At 46.6% G+C, this 20428-nt stretch overlaps 1 long non-coding RNA gene across 2 annotated transcripts in view; it reads left to right on the plus strand.

The window, feature by feature from the left end:
- The window catches only part of LOC144805461 (uncharacterized), a 192371-nt gene that overhangs the window by 54878 nt on the left and 117065 nt on the right, over positions 1-20428 (plus strand). The window contains exon 3 of one of the 2 annotated variants that reach the window (XR_013605524.1): positions 2924-3020. The exons of the other annotated variant lie outside the window; for it this stretch is intronic. This is a non-coding gene — a long non-coding RNA (uncharacterized LOC144805461). Of the gene's footprint in view, positions 1-2923; positions 3021-20428 lie in introns of those variants that run through there. 2 annotated transcript variants of the gene reach the window in all.

Below are 20428 nucleotides of genomic sequence, written 5' to 3' on the forward strand. Positions count from 1 at the left end.
CCTATTGCATTTCTAATGCTTGTTGGGATGACCGCCACCTCAGACGTTCTTTGGTGCTCCGGGTTACACCCTTACTTTCAGGCAGTCTGAAACCTACTCTGGAGGTACTCCCTGATTTTATCCATCATGCTTTTATATAATTCTAAGGGTAGCTCATCAGGCCCCATCGCTTGCCCTGTTTGCAAGGTTCCTATTGTCTTATTTATTTAGTCTACTGTCAGGTCTTGGTCTAGTGCGTCTCGGTCCTCATTCGTTAGCATTGGCAGGGTCAGGTCTTTCAGGAAGTCTCCCCCAGTATTTCCGTCCCCTTGTTGTCAATAACCTCAAGGATCCAGTTCCGTCCGTTGTCCTGTCTCTCTAACCATGTAAGCAACTCATTGGCTTTATCACCGACATCATAGAGACAATGCTGGGTAGCCAGCGCATGAGTGCACGCTATTTTCCATTAGTGCTCTTAATGTGTGCTGCTTCAGTTGATGGTGTAATGGGAGAGAAACTGATTCCCCGCTTGCCAAGCGAACCTCCAGGAAAGCACATTCCTTGTCCTGAGCCTCGCACTTCAATTTACGTTCCTTCGACATTCTCCCAATCAAGGCTTGTGTCTGGCCTCGAATCACTGCCTTGAATTCACCCTATAGCACGCAAGCTGATTCAACAGGCCGCCCATTCTCCTTAAAATAGAATTCTGCTCTATCTCTCATACAACCTTTGAACGTCTTGTCTTTTAAATATCACGGATCAACCCTTGGGGGTAGGATGAAGTCCACAATCGGCCCATCGAGTTGCACCTCCACCAGCGAATGGTCTGAGATTCCCCCTGCTATGTGCGTAGCATCTCTAAAATCAACTTTATGGACAGTCTGGGTGAAAGGATGGTGCAGGCATGCCAGACTACTATGTGCTGTAGACAGGTGCATCCGGTTCTGATACCCTCTTCCCCTCTAGGGGCATTTAGGAGTATCATGAATATAGTATATGTGCAGTTCTGTCACCCCAATGCGTACATGCTCTGTCGTAAGTGTCTTACCCTTCCACAGGATGAGTCAGTCTTGTCTGGGTCTCTTTCCTGTTTCCCGGCACTTGACTGGCACGCCCGAACACTCGAGAGAGCAGTGACCCACCAGCAGGCTTTTGTGGTGCGCTTTTGTCCTGGATGTAGGGCTGCATACAGTAGGGCACCCACTCTGTCTATTCTTTGCCTTTGCCTGAAGATCAGCAGTCCCAAGGTAGCAGTCACACCTGGCCTGTCGGTAAGTGCAGACCCTCTGGAGGCTGGACCGTCAGCAATTGAGCCCACACTGTGGCCGGCTGGACCACAGGCGTAAGCTCAGCCAGGGTGTTCGACACTGGAGTAGTTGTAGTCCCTCATGGGCCTCTGACACAGAGTAGTCAGAAATTCAGCAGCTAAAAGCCCAACACATGCTCTCCAGGAAGCCAGTAGATTCAGACCCTGTTGTGTTAGGAATTTGGCAAATGCAACCTTGAACGGGCCGTTGGCAGCACACAATCTTCCAACTGGGCCTCAACAATCACTTTGTTGTAGAGTTTTATTTTTTGCCTTGAACTGTTGGGAGAGTCTTGGAGAGGCGGGGGTTGAGGGGGGAAGTCCCTCAGACTAGTTGGTCCTGCTGGATGGCTTTCCGGCCCGCCCTACAGATAACGAGGATGTGTCGGACCTTGCTTCTTCCAGGACAGCCTTGTCCTCCCTTCCCTATCTTACCAGACAGGCAGGCTTCTAGGCAGACTTCTAGGCTCTTCAGGACAGGTACACAGCTACTCTATTAAGTAATTCTGCCTGCAGGTGATGTCCCCTCAACTTAGATAGACTGTCAGGCTGACACCATCCCTGGTGTCACAGCAGGCACCTGAGTACTTTGTAGAGCACTTTATTCCTTGGTAACAGAGGACTTTGAACTAGGGTATAAAAAAGGGATAGATGATCCCACTTGCATACACAACTGGCAGGCAGGAGATGCGGTTTACTCTGTCGCACTCTCACATTGCATTTATGCTACGCACACCAACACCCTAAACATGCACTTGATGTTATCGCAAAATCTGGGCACAGGTATAGAAATGGAGCATTACATGGGTGTGTCAGTAGGAAGCCACTACACTGACCATGTTCAAAGATCTCATCAGGCTATTGATCCTTACAACAGGGTGTATTGCCACCACCGCTCTAGCTGTTAAACCCATGACAGTCCTCTGCCTTAAATAAGGGCACACTTGGTGTGACCCTCCAGGTCACAGGACCGGTCCAAGACCTTTCATAGTCCCTTGTTAGAAGTTGCACAATACTGGAGTGGCAGAAAAATTCAGTCTAATTTTCCTGTCTGGACAAAAATGGTTTCCTGTTTTTCTGCTCCCGGTACACCCAGGTGCCGAAAAACCTAACAAAGGATAATCAGGTGGAATAAAATGAACACATGAAAGTACGCCTTAATTTCATTGCCCTCGATTCATACTCTGGACCATAGTTGAGGGATATGTCTAGGCATAGTCCTCGCAATACACAATAGATTTGTGTGCGGCAGAGGCCAAACTCAAAAGTCAGGATACCAGCTACAAGTAGGTGGTAACTCAGGGCAGGGGTAAAATGCCCGTTGTCCATGGAGGGGAAATTCCCGTCCCAGAAATCTAGATTAAAAATTAATTGTGTCCCTTTTTAAATATCTGTTTGGTGCCACTGCATATGACTTTAATTTCTGCCTTTGGGATTCTATGTTAAAAGTCCATAGGGTGCATGTATCCTTTGTGAGCTTAATAAAATGTTGAAAATTCTATAAATCCTCACTCCTACTCTGCTCTGTCTGAAAAACAGCTCAACATTTTCAAAATTCTGCAACTCTGCATTGATTTGGCTTGCAAAGTATATTTTAGGAAATTTTCATGTATTAACTATTTAATTTTAATACTATAGGTGATTGAAATTACTGACGAAGAAAGCAAGATTTAGCACCAGGCAACGGAAGTCAGTGCCATAAGAAGGATTATTTTGAAAAACTGAAGGACATCCAACCTTCTACGTTTAAACAATTTCCAAAATCTAGGTGTGGCGAGGAAGTGGGAGCTGAGGAAAGTACTATAACTGTAAGTGAAGTCTCTAATTTAGTATTTCATTAACCCAGAACAAAGCCATATCTGTGCACAGAATAACGTTCATCTAAAACATCATGTAATTCCAGAGAGGAAGCACACACTGCATAAAAGAAAGTTATAACAAAAGGTTTCTTCTGAAGACCATCAAAGAAAAGACGCTGAAAGAAGACTCCGAAGATGACACGTTAACAACCGAAATATTGGAAAATCACCTTTGTTCAACACCGTTTTTAACCAGTTACGCAAGTTTGAGACTATCTGCTTCTGGGTAGAAAACCACTACCCATTCTGCTCACTCTTGCGAAAACCTTAAAAATTCACCACTTTATTGTGTTCATAACAATCTAAGATTGTTTCCTTTTTATTGTGTACTGTTCTGTAATTCTATGTAAATCGCCTCAACATTATCTGCTGTGCGTGAGTGATATGTAAAACTGTTAAAGATAAAAATGGATTAAATGAGCACAGTTGCGCTATAGGTAATGTAAATACATCCTCGTCTTCAGAACTACAAATCTTAACCTTACACCAAACAAAGAAAGGGTAAAAGGAACTGATGTTCTGCGACTGGTAATCCACAATAGTACTGTGCACGTTCTAACACCCTCAGTTACTGCCATGACGTCAGTACAAAAAGGTACTTATCAGCTTAATTATTAAATATCAGACTAACACCTTATCACTGCATTATTAAGAACCTATACAAATAAATTTGAGAAAGTCTTCAGTCACAAAATAAGTTGCTGCCGGATAGGCTATAACCTAAAGACTATTATCTGCTAGAAACATTTCGACAGGTGTTACAGGGCTGCTTCCAGACATAGTTTGCTCAATTGAAGTGTTAAGAAGAATACACACAATTTCTTTTAGAGATAAATGCTGAACATTATCTAATCAAGCCTGACTCTAAAATCGGGTTCCCTCTTACCGTGGCATATAAGCACGAGAAAACTAAACGTAGAGATAATAACTCTAGGAATACACCATATAAAACACGGACTGTGAGAGCAAATTCAGTGTTCAAAACCACTTCAAAGAAGGCACAATAACCTAATTTGGGGGGAAAAGTTACATGTGCCAAAATAGACACAGCCATAAATCTTATCTCACAGAATTTGACATAATGCACACTGGGGGAATCCACTCTCAGTGCAAAGTATGCCAAAAAAGTTTCAAGCGTAAATCTTATCTCACTGAGCATATGAGAATCCACACTGGGGAAAACCACTCTCCGTGCAAAGTATGCCAAAAAAGTTTCAGGCGTAAATCTTATCTCACTGAGCATATGAGAATCCACACTGGGGAAAAACCGTATCAGTGCTCTGAATGCCAGAAAAGGTTTAGTGTCAAAGCGACTCTATATGAACATGCTTTAACCCACTCTGCGGAAAAACCTTACCAGTGCGATGAATGCCAAAAAAGTTTCTGCCGTAAATCTAAACTCACTGAACATATGAGAATCCACTCTGAGGAAAACCCTTATCAGTGCTCTGAATGCCAGGAAAGTTTTTGTAACAAACCAAGCCTATTTCGACATGCATTAACCCACTCTGTGGAAAAACCTTATCAGTGCTCTGAATGCCAGAAATCTTTCAGTGACCAAAGGAGTCTCACTCTGCATATAAGAACCCACATTGGGGAAAAATCTTTTCAGTGCTCTGAATGCCAGAAATGTTTCAGTGTCCAAAGCAGTCTCACTCGGCATATAAGAACCCACACTGGGTATAAACCTTTTCAGTGCTCTGAATGCCAGAAATGTTTCAGTTACAAAAGCACACTCACTGAACATACAAGAATCCACACTGGGGAAAACCCTTATCAGTGTTCTGAATGCCCAAAACATTTCAACCGAAAATCTATTCTAACTGCACATTTGAGATTCCACACTGGAGAAAAACCTTATCAGTGCTCTGAATGCCCAAAACATTTCAACCGTAAATCTATTCTAACTGAACATTTGAGATTCCACACTGGGGAAAAACCTTATCAGTGCTCTGAATGCCAGGAAAGGTTTAGTTTCAAAGCAACTCTATATCAACATGCATTTACCCACTCTGTGGAAAAACCTTATCAGTGCTCTGAATGCCAGCAATGTTTCAGTACAAAAAGTAGTCTCACACGGCACATAAGAATCCACACTGGGGAAAACCGTTATCAGTGCTCTGAATGCCAGAAATGTTTCAGTGAAAAACGCTCTCTCACGGTGCATATAAGAATCCACACAGGGGAAAAACCGTATCAGTGCTCTGAATGTCAGAAATGTTTCATAAACAAATGCAGTCTCACTAAGCATATAAGAATCCACACTGGGGAAAAACCTTATCAGTGCTCTGAATGCCAGAAATGTTTCAGTGACAAAATAAGACTCACTCAACATACAAGAATCCACACTGGGGAAAAACCTTATCAGTGCTCTGAATGGCAGAAATGTTTCAGTGTAAAAAGCAGTCTCACTCAGCATATAAGAATCCACACTGGAGAAAAGCCTTATAAGTGCTCCGAATGCCTAAAATGTTTCAGCCAAAAATCTCATCTCACTGAACATGTGAGAATCCACACAAGAGAAAAAAATGTATCAGTGCTCTAAATGTCAGGAAAGATTCAGAGGTAGAGATGGTTACTAGCGCCATAAGAAAACACACCATCAAAATAATCAGTTCTCCGAATGCCAGAAAAGCATATATTTTAAACTCAATCTCACTCTACATGAGCAGACTCACACAGGGGAAAAACATTACCAATTTCTGTGAATGCCAGAAATTCCTATTTGATAGGCACAGCCTCACTAACCATAAGCGACTCCATACTGATGAAAAACCTTAAGAGTGCTCTGAATGCCAGAAAAGCTGCAGAGAAAAACGCTATCTCACCATGAGAAACTCCACACTGGAGAAAATCCTTATGCCATAAAAGGTTGAATCTGAAATCAATCAATCAATCAATCAGAACATTTGTATAGCGCACTACTCACCCGGAGGGTCTCAAGGCGCTGGGGGGGGGGGGGGACCGCTACTGCTCGAACAGCCAGGTCTTGAGCTGCTTCCTGAAGGCGAGGTGGTCCTGGGTCAGGCGGAGGTGGGTCGGAAGGGAGTTCCAAGTCTTGGCGGCCAGGTAGGAGAAGGCCCTTCCTCCTGTGGTGGCTCTTCGGATGCGGGGGACGGCGGCGAGGGCGTGGCTGGTCGATCGAAGCTGGCGCGTGGGAGCGTAGAAGTTGAGGCGGCTGTTGAGGTATCCTGGTCCTTGGTTGTGTAGGGCTTTGTGTGCGTGGGTGAGGAGCCGGAAGGTGATTCTCTTGTTGACAGTGTTATGCTTCATGAGAGATCCCTCTCTGGGGAAAAACCTTATGAGTGCTCAACATGCAAGCAATGGTTTGGGTACAAATTACTTCTCACTTGACATGAGCGAACTCACACGGGAAAAAAAAGACTTAAGCCTAGAAGAGTGAACATCATTTCTGTGTGTTCTGAATGTCAGATAAGGTTTAGTCTTGAATACAATGTCATTTCACATGAGAGAATTCACACTGGACTAAAGCCATATACAGGAGGGGAAAGCCAGAAACGTTATACTCAGAAAGGAGATATCACTAAACATGAGAAATACATCCACACCAGGTGAAAAGTAAGGCGTATCTTGAGTTGCAGAAAAGCTTCTAACAACCTAACTTTACATGAGAGAGCACATATTGTAGTTGCAATAGAATTCATCAAGAAACTTGCAGGATAACTTAGGCTGCCCGCATGCAACCTCCAAAGAAATTTCAGGCCTGGAAATATTTTTAATTGCAACAAAATCCACAATTTGAGTATCTGAAAGTTACAAAACTCTCAAGGTCTTTACTTTACACAGAGAAGTGTTAGTGCTTGCAAAAATCAACTAATTGCCCAAAAAATCACAATAATAATGTCTTAACTTTTACTCCACCCAAAAGGTTTCTACTCACCCTTGTTTCTTAACATATGACTGATATCTATTTTTTCATGATAAGATTAAGCCTATGCGGAGTTCCTCAGTGAGGAACTCCGCAAAGTGACAAAAAAACTCTGGCGGACTACGCGGAGTTCCGCAAGCAGCGGAGTGCGTAAGGGTCATGCAGTTTGTGTTGATTTCATCCGATGTCGGAGGATCATTTGGCCCTTCTCTTCCAGGAAGTTATGGATCTCTTTGTCAAACGCGTCCCTGTGCCAGAAGTAGGTTGGGGTTGCTACTCCCACTACTTCTTGGTACCCAAGAAGGACAAAGGCCTGCATCCTAGCTTAGTCCTCAGGGACATCAACCGCTTTCTCAGAAAGGAGAAGTTCAAGTTGTTAACCTTGGCTCAGGTCTTATCTGCCTTCGACCCTGGAGATTTGATGGTAGCGTTGGACTTGCAGGACACTTACTTTCACATCCCCGTCTTGCCTGCCCACCGGCATTATCTACGGTTCACGGTAGGCCACACGCATTTTCAGTTTACCACGCTCCCCTTTGACCTTACCAGCCCCCCCCTCCCCCGGGTGTTCACGAAAGTGATGGCGGTGGTCGCAGCTCATCTGCGCAGATCAGGGGTTCCAGTCTTCCCCTATCTTGACAACTGGCTGTTGAAGGCTCCCACCTCCGGACTACGACGGACTTCCTGCATTTTCTGGGGTTCACAGTTAACGTGCTGAAGTCGCACCTGATTCCCTCCTATAAGCTCCTTTTCATCGGAGCGGTTCTGGACACAGCACAGTTTTGGGTCTATCCTCCCTAGCAGCAAGTCCAGGATATTCGGGCTATGATACCGATGTTTCAGCCTCCATCCCGATGTTCGGTGAGAATGACCCTGAGGCTGCTGGGCCTCATGGCCTCCTGCATCCTGCTGGTGCATCATGGCAGATGGCATATACGTGCTCTGCAGTGGGACCTGAAGTTCCAGTGGGCGCAGCACCAGGGGAATCTTTCCAATGACGTTCAGAATTCGGAGGGGACTGCTAGTCAGTTGCAGTGGTGGTTCACGAACCAGGATTGGGTCAACAGCAGATCCCTCTCCCTTCCTCAACCTGAGTTCACAGTAGTGATGGATGCGTCACTCCTGGGTTGGGGCGGCCATATGGGAATGTCGGAGATCAAAGACCTCTGGTCTCTGGCGGAGTCCAGGCACCACATCAACCCTCTGGAGCTCCGGGCGATTCATCTTCAACTGAAGGCATTCCTTCTTTCTGTCAAAGGAAGAGTGGTGCAGGTGTTCACGGACAACACCATCGCCATGTGGTACTGCAACAAACAGGGCGTGGGGTCGTGGACCGTATTTGAAGAGGCTCTTCGCCTTTGGACATGGCTGGAACTTCAGGGCATATCTCTGATGGTTCAACACTTAACAGGTTTACTGAACGCAAGGACGGACAAACTCAGCTGCCAGTGCATGATGGATCACAAATGGCATCATCACTCGAAGGTCGTGCCAGGTCTCTTTCAGTAGTGGGGAGAGCCTTGGTTAGATCTATTCGCCACCGAAGAGAACGCTCAATGTCAGCAGTTCTGCATGTTAGAGTTTCCAAAGCGGCTCTCGCTCGGCGACCATTTTCGTTGCAAGTGGAGTTGAGGCCTCCTGTACCACTTCTGCCAAGATTGCTGAAGAAGATCAAACACGATCAGTCCCAAGTCTGGTACCCCGAGCTCTTGAGCATGGCCTTCGATCCTATTGTTAACAGGTTTCTGAAGTGCATTACTCATCTCTTTCCTCCTTCTCCTTTCGTAATGCCCTAGTGGGAGTTGACCTCACTTATCTTATGTGTGCTCCCTTTGAGCGACTACATAATTGTCCTCTTTGCCTCCTTAGAAGACTGCTTTTTTGCTTGCCATCACCTCTGCTTGCTGGATGAGTGAGCTTCAGGCTTATCTTCCAGACCTCCCTTTCTTGCTGTCCATCCAAACAAAGTAGTCCTCCGTGTAAGCCCTCTTTTCTGCCCAAAGTGATTGCCTCTTTCCACATAGGTCCGACCATCAGATTACCTACCTTCTTCCCACCTCTGCTGTGTTTTTCTCTGCCAGGTGCACAACATATAGACTGTTCACACACTTTCTGTAGTATGCTTTGTTCTGGGCAGATAAACTCTAATCCCCACTCTACTTCTATCCTCGTGTTAGTGCAGCCCGATGTAAACTGTAATTGTAATGTATTTAGATTTACATAACACTTACTACCCCATACGAACTTTGAAGAGCTTTTTCGACGAGTAGCACACTACTCTAGGATCCAAAAATGATTAGTGGTGAATTAGTATAGGGAAATATAAAATGTATATGAGAGCTGGACATGTTGGTCTGTTAGTTGGGTTAAAAAAGATAGTGGACGGATAGAAGAGAGAAGGTTTTGCATTAATATAGCGCTTGCTACCCCTGATGAAGTGTTGAAGTGCTTTTCGGCGAGTAGCATGCTACTCCAGATCCCAACAAGATGAATAGACAGATCAATTATGGTGGGGAGGTTGTTTTATTGTATACACACAACTGTACACAAATTAATAAAATTCCGTTGTAAAGTTGTATCCAAGAGGCAAGTATAGTCTCTGATAATAATGTATACAATACTGATAAGTTTTAAGTTGGCTTGCCATCAAGACTGATGCCCCGTAATGTTGATGCAAAGTCATCTGTGCTGGAGTATCTTAGACTCTTGTTGAATTGTACCATCCACCTTGTAGGTACTGCTATTTGTATCATGTCCACGTTGTAGGCAGACATAAACGCCTAAATTGTGCACTATTTATATTAAGCATAATAAGCATAATGTAAGTGAGCAGATGACAGTAAGCACTGTACAAGCTGTATTAGGTGCTTAGAAGTAGAGTGACATAGAGGGCAATAAACACTCACTAAATCTTTTTTATTATTATTAACAGTCCTCATAAGACCATACAATTCAATACGATATACAAATAGCCCATTGGGGAACAGTTCAGGCATCATCTGGGGATTACACATCCGAGAAACCCAAGTGTCTTTCATGAATACAAATTGACTACTCCTCTAAGGACTCCACTGTATTATTGACACAGGCGCAAAGGCAAACAAGCAGTCAGGAGGCGCACTGATTGTATACCCCCACCTGACAGGATGGTGACAGACCCCAACCACCTGCAGGGGAATCGTGCCACCTCACTTAATAGCTGCCAGACGCTTTACTATGTAAGCAGACTGGTGGTTTACAACTGCGCCTACTTTGGGGCACCACATGTTTTTTCCAGCATAATCTGGTGTGCTCCCCCCTGTTTGGGATGATAGCACCCACTGAAAACTGCACCGTTGTGTAGTCTGGGACAGTGCACCTTCCCTGTAATTCTGAACTGGACCTTTAAATACGGTACTATTTTGTGTGCCTATTTAATTCAGGTATACAAAGAATGTGGTACTACTTGTATACTAGGGTAGGACAAGGAAGATTGTATTTCTATGGTGGCAGAAATGTTTTTGTCAAAGTGCTTTATGCCCTAAATACTCTCCCGTACCCTGAACATAATGAGATTACGTAGAATACACCTCTGCGTGCCTAATGCTGCCATTTGTATTTCAAGACCAGTGATTAATGTGGCTTTATCAAGTTCAAAGCCATTAGGCGTTTCCGACCGTCTGATACTTGCATATGGAAAAGATGGGTCATTTGAACCTAAAGTTAGATAAACATATTCATAGGTCACGATTTATGTCTGAATCTAATATAAAACTGTAAATTAGGAGAGGTGATAAGTGAGAAGTTAAAGGCAGCCGCTAATCGAGCTGCATTTGTACATAGGCCTTCCTATATTATGATATTTATTCCTGCTTCAGTCTTTAATTGTAATGAATACTTTAATAGCCAGGCATGAAGTCATTGTCGAGCTGTTTAGATAATCCACCTGTCTCGCCACCTCTTCCCCACTGCATCCTTAACCAGTGGCCTAGCCAGTGTGCCTTGGGCCCCAAGGCAAGAAAGGAAATGTGACCCCTGCCCTCTGTTTGGACTGTGGAAAACAGCAATAATCATTGTTCTGTGGGCCCCTCAGGCCTCTGTTTGAACTGTGAAAAACAGCAGTTATCAGGGTTCAGTGGGCCTTTAGGACATCTGGGACTTGGTGCCACTGCACCTGCTGCACCAATGGGAAGCTAAGCCCCTGCCCTTAACAGCCTCTATTCTAGCCCCACTGGAGAACCGAAACAGCCAAGTACTGATCTGGCCATATATGCAGGCATGCAGCCGCCTCTTCCACTGAAGGGATTTAAGTCGCATGAAAACAGCATGCGGGAAACAACCATTTTCTGAGGTAAAGTCAACCAACACCTCATCTGTTCCAACCTGAATCCATTTAAAACCAGGGACGAAAAAACAGTTCATCGTCATCCCTTGCTTATCAGAAGGGTAAAACAGATTAATCTAACATTACAGTGTACCACATAACAAATTGTGATTCTGTTTACAAATTAAAACTCGCAAGCATATAGAAAGGGCAGCATTTGGCCAAAATAGCCATTTTCCCTACCCATACTTTTAACACATCTTATACAAAAAAAGCTAATTACATTGTCATCCGAAAATAGTCATTAGCGCCTACTCATAACCAAATGCCATTTAGAATTGTCTTTCACTTCAAGCTTTCAAATGTAAATTGATATAAAAGCAGTATTGAATTGTTTGACGTTGTGCACTCTTACCAAAATTTATAGCATCAATTTTATATGACACACCATAGAAAAAAGGAGTTGTTTATATATACTAAACCTCCAGAAACGTTTGATTAACCAGTTATAAAGTCACATCTAGCTTAGTTAGTTTATAGTCTTCTTTTATTTTTTAATAGTAATTATTTCACATTTTTACTGAATATGCATGGCTAAACACTTATAAGGTCCCAAAGGCGAGACCTATTGGCTATGACAATGCTTGTTATTGATTGAGTTCATTGAGCGGCAGAACTTTTGATTAAGTCCTGAAGAATGCCGCAAACACCTCTTTGGAGGGTTAAATGGCTGAAACATGTTGACCTCTTATTGACTCTAACAGTGCATATATATTTCTCCCACAGTGTCCTATTTTTAATCCTGGCCCAGGGGTGTACAAATAATGGAAACCACATACCCTTTAGCAAGTTTTAACTTTCACTCTGCTGCCCCCACTACCCTGAGCTCATTATTGTGGTATTTAGTATACCTTTCTATATAACAAAATATGCCTGAACTCCTCCCTCTCAGTGAGGGGGTTGTATCACGGTGCAAGGAGATTCCCAATAAGGAAGCATGCCAACTATGGTGGGTGAGGGAAATTGTCCTTTTAAAGGGATATTTCATCTTAGCTAGGTCTTCATTTGCAACAGTAATCCTCAGAGACCCAAGGGTTTCTTGATTGTGGTAGAAATGCATTTTTACCCCTTGATTGTACGTTCAAGCACAGACCATTGCATGAAATGTGATCTATGTAGGGAAAATACTCTGTGCACTGACAAAATGTGTTAAAATAATAGAAAGTTTATAATCGCATGCAATACCTTCTCAAACCTTGATTTATCTAGAAGCGAAGTCTGTCAACTATAGCAGATTTTTGATACCACATGGTATAAGAAATTTGGGGATCTTTATCTGATATCTTTATCAGTAAATTATCTGAAATTATTGAACAAACTTTTGCAAGTATTTTTTCTAAAGATAAAGGAAGTTCTATATTGGTCTTTTTCAAAACTAACCCCAGTGTGTATGACTACAATAACCACTGCTCTCAGTATTTTTCCTAGGAAGCTTCAAGTTAGAGTGAAAACACTTTTTAGAATGCCCCAAAAATTGTGATAAAGATATTTCAATATGTTTGACAAAAAGAATAGGTACATCTCAAGACAATATTGAAATGGGAAATAATAGGAACAAATATTTACACGACATTGGGGGCGCTAGGTGGCGCCGGACTCAGCGTAGAGCTTCCGTCGAGTCGGGCGAACAAACCAACATTACCCCCATCCTGCCTTGAGAAAAGGTGCCATCACCGATCCCGATAGCTTTGGGGAAGGACACGGCGGCTGCTGAGCGAGTTTGAGGCTGCTGCGTGGATCGTGGCGTCTGATAGCGGCTCGGAAGGGAGAGACGGAACGAGGGTGCTGATACCGCCGAAGTCAGGAAGCGGGCATTCCACCTACGCGAGGCCTAGGATTGCTGGCCTGTACCCCTGTGGTGGAGGCGGCTGGCGGAGAGACAGCGGTGTAGCCGGGCCCCCTAACCCCCTCGAGTGTCCGGAACAATTCGAGCTGCCTGCCCGATGAAGACGTGAGTGACCCCAGCCCACACCTTTGGAGCGTGACTGCTGCGCTGTGAAGCCGAGGGATGCGTTGTGTATGGGGGCTGCCTTTGCTGACTGCAGCGGGTGAGGAGGGGAGACGACGGGACACCCAGGCTAGTGGCGGCTGCAGTGGAAACGGGGGCAAAATGCTGGCGATGTGCAGAGCATTGTACGAGGGCACAGGTGGAGGGAGGCCTTCACCCACAGAACTCGGACAAATGTTGGGAGATACGGTCTGCCATTTTGGGAACCTGTGGCCGCGCTGGGACCCTGTGAGCCTGTGAGATATCGGCGCGGAGGGGAAGAAGGAGCATACCGTTGCTGTCCTGCCACAACCTACCGGGGGTATTATACAACCCTTGACCCACATACTTCCTGGCCCCAAGCGTGCCCAATACAGGCAGTACCAAGCCAAGGACCCGGCTTAGGCGGAAAAATCGCGACGCCATTTTTGGAGATGGAGTTGCGGCCTTCCACTGAAAAGCACGGACGCTGCGCTGCGGGCCGGGGGAACCCTGTAACAGGCCTGCATTGGCTCTCTTCGGCTGACACTACGCCACAGGCCGCAGTGAATTACTTTTGGGGATCTGACCAGATCTGATTTGACCAGCTGATTGGCATCGAGGAATTACCGCGGCCCTGGTTGCGCTCTAATCCTCTGGCACAGCGCAACTTGGTGACATTGGGACTGCCCCTCCTGCCCCTTTGGGCGGCGGTGATTAGGCTGCGCACAAACCACTGACATGGGCAAGATAGAGCCGAGGCAGTCAAAACTGCAGTTCGACACCCGTAAGACACCTAGCTCCGCAACAAGAGGCCAGGGCGATGACGATCCCCCAGAGACAAGAGAGACTGGCTGGAAAGACATGCTGGTGAGCATGCAGCCAAGCCTATCTTCTATTGATTCGAAGATAGACACCATGACCCTCCATTTGGACAATGTCGTAGCGAAACTTGAAGGCCACGAAGAACGGCGGAAGGAGGCCGAGCAGAGGGTGTCGGACCTTGAGGATGGAGCGAGCACCAGCAGGCAGCACTTATCGCAAATGGACAAGCTCCTGAAAGTCATATCGGACAAAAATGAGGAATTGGAATCCCGCTCTAGGCGGAACAACGTCCGCATGCTAGGCCTGGCCGAAACGACCAATACGTGGAGGTTGGAAGACTTCATGGAGCGGCTGCTGACGGATCTGTTTGGTAGGGACACCTTCTCCAAGCAATTGGTCATTGAAAGGGCACACCGCTCCTTGACCGCTAGGCCTCCTCCGGGGGCAGCACCACGCCCGATAATAATGAGATTCCTTTACTATCGGGATCAGGATACACTGCTGCGGCTGGCGAGGGAAAAAGGGGACGTGAAATATGAGAACACCACCCTCTCATTTTATCCTGACTTCACTCAAGCGGTACAAGATGCCTGTGAGAAGTTGGCCTGATAGGTGATGTTTCCAATTCTGGAACCACCTGTTATCAGACCAAACAATCCCTTATGGTGTCAGGTTGTAAGTCAACCTTGTTAGACAAGCTATCCTAGGGGTAGCATGGACTAAGCAGCCTAAAGGCTTAACTTAAGAGGTCGTGTTAAGCGAGCTGTTTTACCACATACAATCCTGTAATATCAAATGAAAGGACACCACACAAGTATATATTATAAAAATATATGTGTTTATTACTAAAAACAATCCCCAGTATTCTTTATGAATAAAGGGGCACAAGCGTTAAATCAAAAGCACAGTTTAAACAAACAAGTTGCACAATTATGGATGAGGGCGGGTGGCCACTCAAACCATATACTAAACAAGTGGTATAAGAGATACCAATCGAACAGTGGTTAGGCCTAGGGCCTAGGGAATCGCTGGGAGCAGTCAGGACAAGCAGTGCTGAAGTCGGGAGAGGCCCACGGGATTCGGGAGCAGTGCGGAAAGCGCACGCATGCACCAATGTTAACCAATGGTGCGTAAAAGTTACAAAGTTAAAGTTTAAGGACACTTCCGCTGAACCTAGAGGAACAAAACTTAAGACACAGACCCTAGAGATGTGTACCAGTGTGGGAACACCGGCGGAGCAAAGTTACCTCACCCACAGGAAGCGGGTGCACAGGGTCGAAGTTGAGTCGGGTTTCGTCACGCAGGCTCTTGGTGCTTGAAGCTGAAAGGGCTGCAGGCGGGGTGAAAGAGAAGTGTCCGGTGGAGTCCAAGGGTGGACTTGAGTCGAAAAGTACCTGAAAGCAGAGGGGACAGAGTCTGGGTCACTCAGCAGTGACCAGGGTGGAACCAGGACGGAACCAGGCAATGTCGGGCGCAATCAGGTCGCTGTTGAGGTGCTTCTCTCCGCTGTCACGTGGGCTCTGGGGCATCTACGACGTCCAGGAGCAGGTCACGATCTGTCCCACGTAGGCTCTCGCCGTCGGCGCTGTCGGCTTCAAGATTGGAGCAAACAACACTTGGCAAAAGCAATCCACGCGGAACCGGGAGATTGCTTCTCACTCGAACCAGGAGGGTCAGAGTGGGGGCTCCTTTTCAGGGGAGCTGGTGCAGATCTGGAGCAACCAGATTCACAAGTCGGTTTCAAGTTTTCGTCGGCACAGGGGCCACTAGCCAGCTGGCAAGTGACCGGGCCAACGCGTTGAGCCAAAAGTAGCAGAAGAGCCCCACGCAGCACTCGATGAGTGTAGAGGGGTGAGCATCGGTGCAAGAGTGGCTCAGGGTTGGGGCTTCTCAAACCCCGGTGCACAGCTTCGAGGGTCACTCGTGGGCTGCACGGTCAGCGTCTCGTGGTCAATTCAAGATGGCGTGCCCCACGCTTCCGGTCGCCTCCACGGGTCTCAGCTCTGCAGGGACTGTGGATCGGGCTGTTGGAAGGCAGGCAAGCTTGATCTCGTCGATCTCTGTCGCTCGAGTTCCGGCGGGAACTGCAACAAAGTAGACGTCGAGGGCTGGATGGTGCCTACTGGTGCAGGGTGGTCACTCCTTGACCACAAGGGAGATTCTTCGGGCTTCCACGTTGAGTAGGATGTCGAAGGGTCCAGAATTTCGTTTCTTATGTTTCTTCCAGGAAATCTGAAGTGCATTGGCACTGCTCCCACTCTTATTCGAATCTGGGGGGCGTGATTACCTGCTAGGTCCCCCCCTATGGGTGGGACCCAGGAAGGGGGTGGATACACCCCTTTCCTTTGATCCAGGCCGCCCTGGCACGAGGGCTGGAGTGCCCCAGAACCGGTTTGGCAGGATTATGCAAGGTGCAGCCTTGTGCGCCCCAGGCAGTGTCTGGTTTCTTTCAGACCTCCCTGCTACAATCCACTATCTCCTGTCTGGAGGGTGGTGACACCCTCCTGTGGCAGGAAACCCTTTGTCCAGGCCCCATTTGCTGAGTTTCGGTCAGCTGCAGGGGTCCAGACTCTTGTCTGTGGCAGAGGCATCCATTTTGTGGATCTAAGGCCCTTTTAGAAATTAACCGCATTAAAGTAAAGGAACATGTCTTACCCCTCTAGAGGGGTGGAATGCTATCCCCGTCGCCAGAACTGGCGAGGGGATAGTATTCCAAATCGTATGACACCTTACACGACATGTTTTGATAAAGCCAAACCAGAGTTGCTATATAACCGCGAGGATTATAAGGCACTTAAGAGTATATGGTATGGCATTATCCTGAAACAGCTTAGGGAGTTGTTCCCGACAGCTGCAGACAGGCTCAGCTCATGCTAGAGCTCCATCTCACATTAAACCACGCACTCTGCCTCCAGGATTGATGAGGCCTTCCATAGGAGTGGCTCACAGGTTTATATGTGTCCAGATATAGGTTTAGATATAGGTATACTATACCTAAGTAAGGGGTGATTACACCACCTTACCCCAGCTGAGTGATCAGCCAGTTGTGTCAATTTAAGAACCAGCCAGGGGTGGCAAAAGATATGCTGCAGCCCCTGGTAGGCCTTGGTGGCCCCTATGCCCTGGGCACCTATAGTGCATTATACAGGGGCTGACAAGGAGTCCATTTCCAATTGTGGTATGTACCTAGGGTACATGGAATCCATTTTACAGAGAGAGCAGATGGCCTGGGGCCCTGATTAGCAGGGAACCAGGTCAACTAAGTCAAAAAACCAGCTAAACACAGGCAAAAAATCTGGGGTAACCATAGTCAGGTAGCCACCTTCCTACATAACCCCCCCCCCCAAACGAAAGGAGATAAGGCTATCCTTGGCCAGGTAAGCCTATATTGCCTGAGTGGCCATATAAGGAAGTACCTGCACTAGCATGGGTACCCCCTGTCTCATGGTCCACTAAGCAGTCCCTCACCCTTTGGGTATTAGAGGGTCTCCACCATAGGGAATCACTACCTTGGGTGTGTTTATGCAAAGTTAAAGGCTGGTTTGGATATGGAGTATTGAAGTGGGGCTCTACTAAGTCAGGGCTTGGCTTCCTCCAATTATCTTCCACCATGTGTGCCTTTCTTTCTTTAACTGAGTTGCACTGTGCTCTCAGGGTCAACCTCTGGCTACCTAAAGCTGGAGGTTGGGTCCCTCTGTTTGGCTTGCTGGAGGGACAGTTCAGGTTTGGGCCCTTTGGGTCCCAGGTTTGGCAGTGCCCAACAGAATCCATCTGTGGGAGGTCCCTAACTGTTTTTAAGGGGGCTCCCTCAGGAGTTTTTAAAGTTTTCACCTCACTAGGGCTACTAGTTTTGGTGCCCCTAATCTGTTGATGGGGGTGCTTTATTTGACAGGGGGCCCTCTGGGTCTCACTGTCCTTCTTGTCCTCTGCAGCCCTGGGCTGGCTAAGGCAAGGGAGAGAGGGGCAGGTTACCTGCTCCAGACTGGGTCCCACCTGAGAAGGGTCCACCACCATCAGAGGCTCTGTCAGGCCAGGCCTAACAACCTCTGGGGCAGTTCCTTCATCAGGGGTAAGATCAGTTCCCTGAGGAGGCTGATCCTGTCCTAAAGTCTGGTGAGGGGGAGATTTCTCTTCCTCCTCCATGCTCTCAGTTTGTGTGGAGTTATCCATCATTTCAGGTTTCACAACACACATATCAGTTTGAGTTTGGGCTGTGGCCATCACAGCCCCACCAACCTTTTCAGGAGGAGACTCAGTTTGGGTTTCTGCTGTTATCATAACAGCTTTGCTATTCTGTTCAGGAAGAGCTTTTGCTAAAGATGGGGCAGAGAGTTTCTCAGCCCTACCAACCTTTTCAGGAAGGACATCTTGGATTGGGGCTGTAGCCATTACAGCCCCACTAACCTTTCCATTGGAATTTACCATTCTAGAATGGATTTCCTGTTCAACCTCAGCCCAGGCTGAGATTTCCAAATCATTACCAAGTAGACAGTCCACAGGCAAGTTTGATGACACTGCCACTCTCTTTGGGCCAATGACACCTCCCCAGCTGAGACTTACTACTGCCATGGGATGATTTGTTTTGATGCCATCAATGTTTGTTACCTGGTATGTGGCACCAGGTAAAAGTTGCTTAGAGGGGACTATACAGTCAGCCACCATGGTGATGCTAGCCCCTGTGTCTCTAAAAGCTTCAACTTTCAAACCATTGATGATGGGTTCTTGTCTATATTTGCTCAAAGTATTTGGGCAATCCGAGAAGTTGGCAACCCCCCTGCCAGTCTCATAAACAAGATCATTTGGGGAGGGGGACCTGGATAGGCCAGGGTCCTCCTGTGCTCCAAAAGTAAACCCACCCAGATTCCTGGGTGTGCTCCCACTTCCTGGGGGATTACTGCTGACAGTAACAGGAGGTGTCGGAGCTGGCTTTGGAGGTATATTCTCTTTATTGTTATTCTTGGGACAACAGTTGTCTGTTTTGTAATGCCCAACCTGTTTACAGGCATAACAATAAGGCTTTTTCTCTGTTGAAGAAGTGTCTTGGGACCCACCCCCATTCTTGGAGTTTTGGGGCCCTGGGGAAGTCTTTTCTTTATTTTTATCCCCACCCTTATCTTGAGGCTTGGTAGACTCCTTCTTCTGGTTACTGTCCTGATTCTTAGGCCTAATCCTGGTTCTGACCCACTTGTCTGCCTTCTTTCCCAATTCTTGGGGAGAGGTCAGATCAGAGTCCACCAGGTGCTGGTGTAAGAGCTGGTTCTGACAATTACTTAGGATCTGCTCCCTCATAATCAAATTATACAATCCTGTAAAGTCATGTACTTTGCTGCCATGTAGCCAACCCTCCAGAGCCTTAGTTGCACAATCAACAAAATCAGTCCAGTCCTGAGTCTGTGTCTTCTGGGTGTCTCTGAACTTCAACCTGTACTGTTCAGTGGTTAAGCCAAACCCATCTATTAGGACACTCTTCAGGACTTTGTAATTGTTTGCATCCTCATGTCTAACAGTGAGGAGCTTATCTCTCCCTTTCTCTGAAAAGGAGTACCATAAGATTGCTGCCCACTGTTCCTCAGGAACCTGCTGTACCATGCAGGCTCTCTCAAGAGCAGTTATCCACTTGTGGATGTCATCCCCTTCCTTGTAGGGGGGCACAATCTTTGTCAGGTTTCTACTATCATAGGACCTGGGTTTCTCTTTAGGAATATTGCTGCCACCAGTGGCATCTAAGCCACTCAATTTCTGCTCTCTTGCCAAGGTAAGTCTAGCTTGAGCCAAGGTAAGTTTAGCTTGAGCCAGGGCTACCTCCTCCCTCTCTATCTGGAGTTTGACAGCCCTCATTCTGGCCCTATGCTCTGTCTTCTGAGAAGCAGTCATGCCTCTCTGAGATTCTCTGGAGGCACTAGAAATATGAGAGTCCCCTGAGGGAGATCTCACTCTTCCGTTGCCTGGGAGAATGACATGGTTGGATCTGGGGAGGTGCTGGCCCTCTCCATTTCCCAGTAGGTCTAAGTTGGCCTGGTTAAGCCTGGCAACTTGAACCTGGCTACCCCTCTGATCCTGATTCTCTGGGTCCTCTACATCTGAGTCCTCCTCCTCCTCCTCTTCCTCCTCTTCTTCTTCCTCCTCTGGAGTGGTATCAGTTACAGGGGGGTTCACTCCTTCTCCTGATTCTAAGGGAGGTTCATTTCCCTTCTCTAATTCTCGAATTCCATTTGCCCTTTCTAAGTCATCCTGTTCTAGA

Source organism: Lissotriton helveticus (assembly GCF_964261635.1).
Source record: "Lissotriton helveticus chromosome 1_1 unlocalized genomic scaffold, aLisHel1.1 SUPER_1_unloc_10, whole genome shotgun sequence".
Lineage (NCBI taxonomy): Eukaryota > Metazoa > Chordata > Amphibia > Caudata > Salamandridae > Lissotriton > Lissotriton helveticus.